The sequence below is a fragment of the Marmota marmota genome, unplaced genomic scaffold (assembly GCF_001458135.2).
Source record: "Marmota marmota marmota unplaced genomic scaffold, marMar, whole genome shotgun sequence".
Classification (NCBI taxonomy): domain Eukaryota; kingdom Metazoa; phylum Chordata; class Mammalia; order Rodentia; family Sciuridae; genus Marmota; species Marmota marmota.
In genome coordinates, this window is record NW_026000240.1 from 33,675,370 (window position 1) to 33,678,843 (window position 3,474).

Here is a 3,474-nt window from a genome sequence, read left to right on the forward strand (position 1 = left end):
GGGGAATACCTTTTTTTTTTTTTTTTGTCTTCATACATGTACTTAGGGTTAAGATGTTCATCTCATTCCACCATCTTTCCTACTCCCAACCCCCTCTCTTCCCCTCCCTCCCAGGGGGATACACTTTTTAATTCACAGTAGGTAGTATGTTATACACAAAACAAAGCACTTTGCTTTCTTACTTGACAATGTATTTTGATAGTTGCTCTAAATTAGGAAAATAAATGGTTCTCAATTTTTTCTAATTCACCTTTTGTGTTGGAACCCAGGGTTTTGTGTTCATGTGTACTCTCACTGGGATATACCTCTAGCTCCTCCAACTTTTATTTTTAATTTTGTTTTTATTGTTTTTGTGACAGGATATCCCTATATAGACTAGACTGGCTTCAAACTTGCTATCCTCCTGCCTCCACTTACCCAGGAGCTAGGATTACAGGCCTGCCACATTGCCTGCCTCCACCTTTTTATTAGGAAGATTTTCAAGCTTTTTAAAATAGAAATTTTGAAAGAATAATAAAATAAACTGGTTATCTGTTATATTCTGTATATGTGTGGAGTTAATGTATTTTTTGTAAACATTTGAAAATAAATTGAAAGCCAGATGGCGCATGCCTGTAATCCCAGTGATTTGTGAGGTTGAGGCAGGAGGATTGCAAGTTTGAGACCAGCCTGGATGCCTTAGTAAAAAGGGTTGAGGATGTAATGTGGCAGTAAACCATCCTTGAGTTCAATCCCCCAGTATGGAAAAATGAATAAATAAACATATATATGTATGGAAATTTGCATGATGAAATTAACCACTAACCATTTTATTTTAATTTTATATGTTATTTGGTACTTGGAATTGAACCTCGGGGTACTTTACCCATGAGCCACATCCCCAGCCCTTTTTATTTCTTATTTTGAGACTGGGTCTCACTAGGTTGCTTAAGGCCTTGCTACATTATCGAGGGTGGCCTTGAATTTGGGATCCTTCTGCCTCAGCCTCCCAGTTGCTGGGATTATAGGTATGCACCACCACCCATGGTTTACCACTAATCATTTTAAAGTGTACAATTAGGTGGCATTTTGTATGTTGACGGTGTAGTGCAGTCTTTACCTCTTTCTAGTTTCAAGCCAGTTTTTATCACCTGGAAAGGAAAATTCTTACCCATTTAGCTATTATTCCCCTTTTCCTTTTCCTCTTATCTCTGACAGTCACTAGTTAGCTTTCTGTAGTATGTTGATTTACCTATTCTTTTTTTTTTTTTTTTTTGGATTCAGGATCAGACCTCCCCACCTTGCAGCCCTGGGGATCAAACCCAGGGTCTCATGCATGTTGGGCCGGCACTCTTATCACTGAACTATATCCCTAGCCTCAGAATCATTTTTTTAACAAAATTTTTTGTATTTATTGATGGACAGAGTGCCTTAATTTCGTTTATTTTTTAATATGATACTAAGAATTGAACCTAGTGCCTCACACGTTCTAGGCAAGCATTCTGCCAATTGAGCTAAAGCTCTAGCCCCACAGTTTTTTTAAAATACATTTTTAATTGTAGATGAACTCAATACCTTTATTTATTTCTATGTGATGCTGAGGATTGAACCCAGTGCCTCACACATGCTGGGCAAGTGCTCTACCACTGAGCCACAACCCCAGTCCCAGAATAAGTTTTTAAAATGGACTTTATTTTANTTTTTCTCCGGATTCCTGGCCTGGGGGCGGGGCCTCCAGTTCTTTCTCTAGTCCCTTAAGAAGGTTCCCGAGAGTAACTCTTCCGCCCGGAGTGGGGGGCAGGGGTGTGCCCGCCCCTACCTGGAGGCGGGGGGCGCCTTTCATTTCCCTTGTCACCTCTTTTCTGCCAATTCTTGCGTCTCCGTTCCGTACGGTCTGGGGGGTTCCATCTTCTTTGCCGTACGGCGGCCCCCTTCCCGGACTGTGTCTCCGCCTCCAGCTCCAGTCACCTGGGCGGGCTCTCCCCTCCCTCGGCCTCGTGCCACCTCCCCCTGCACCCGCCCAACTCTTGGACCCGGCGCGGGGGTGGAGCTCTTCAGTAACTCCTCCCACCAGTGACGGAGGCGGGAGTGTAGAGAAAGGTTTGCGGGTCCGGCGCCCAGGAGGCAAACCTCGGATTGCCCGCCAAGCTTACTTGGGATTCTGTTTCCAGGGGTTATAGTTGTTTTCAGTTGTGATGTCTGAGAACTTTACTTCTCTTCCGAGACGGTTTCTGTCTCGCTTCCTCTTACTGCAGTGGTATAGTTGAAGAAGTAGTTTTTGTAATGTCTGTTGTACTTTTTGAGTTACAAAAAGTAACAATCATGTCCTGTTGCTCTCGTTTTTTCCCTACTACCTGTGACTTTTCAGTGAAGCCTTTTAATTTGTCTACATGTTTTAATTATTAGTTTACACTAGCATCTTCTTGTTGGGAACGCTTTGTTAATATTTAGAGTGTGAGGTTCATTGGTTAGCGTCATCCTGAATTTTTTTTTCCGGTTTATTGGAGTTTACCTTTAAGGTTTATGTAAGCTTGTTTATTTAGACTTTAGGAATTGATTTAGTGTTTTTCTGAAGGATTTGGGTTTTAAATCATGGCGGGTATTCCTTACCCATTTTTGAGTGGTGGTGTATTTTTGGATGTTAAGAAAGTAACAGAATTTGGGAAAGGAGGGAAATCTTTTCGTATTCAGCATCTTTTGCTTAGTTTGCTGAGCACAGTGTTTTACTGTTCTACTGGCGTGCAGTTATTAAATTTAATAGAGGAGAATGAACCATGTATTAAATTGAAGTGATTTGAATTGGTTTACTACCAGTTGTATTGTTTTTGTAAAGGAGATGGTCATGTACAATAAGATGAAGTTGCACATGATCTCTTATGTCACAGGGATTATTAACTTTTTTATGTGAAACTCTACAATTACATGCGCCCCCCTCCCTTTGTGGCACTAGAAACTGAACCGGGGTGCTCTAACATTGAGTTACATTCCTAGCCCTTTTTAATTTTTATTTTGAGACAGGGTTCCCTTAAGTTGCTGAGGCTGGCCTCCAAATTATGATCCTCCTGCCTCAGCTTTTGGAGTGGCTTGTATCACAGACATGCACATCCAGCTTTTTCTTTTTCTTTTTTTGAAGGTACTGGAACCATGCCCAGTGGTGCACGCCTGTAATTCCATTGGTTTGGGAGGCTGAAGTAGGAGGATTGCAGGTTCAAAGCCAGCCTCAGCAATGTCTCTGAGCAACTTATCGAGATCCTGTCTCAAAATATAAGAAAGGGCTGGGGCTGTGGCTCAGTGGTTAAGTGCCCCTGGATTAAACCCCTGGTCCACCCCCCCACCCCCCCCAAAAAAAATAAAATACTGGATTTTGAACTCATGACTTCTGTCATGCTATGCACATGCTCTACCACTGGGTTACAGCAGTTTTAACAAGGAAGGGTGCTTATAGATATTTGTTTTAGGATTGTAACCTTCCTAAAGGTTTTTTTTTTTTTTTTT

The 3,474-nt window shown here is 41.7% G+C and overlaps 2 protein-coding genes across 5 annotated transcripts in view; one reads left to right on the top strand and one right to left on the bottom strand.

Annotated features, from left to right (window-relative positions):
• Window positions 1-1,979, bottom strand: part of LOC125613634 (helicase ARIP4-like) — a 143,481-nt gene extending 141,502 nt beyond the window's left edge. Inside the window, exon 1 of the mRNA XM_048794646.1 lies at window positions 1,799-1,979. The gene's annotated coding sequence lies outside the window, so the exon portion shown is untranslated. The remainder of the gene's footprint in view (window positions 1-1,798) is intronic.
• Dcaf1 (DDB1 and CUL4 associated factor 1) overlaps window positions 1-3,474 on the top strand; it is a 69,180-nt gene that overhangs the window by 4,146 nt on the left and 61,560 nt on the right. The window lies entirely within an intron of this gene.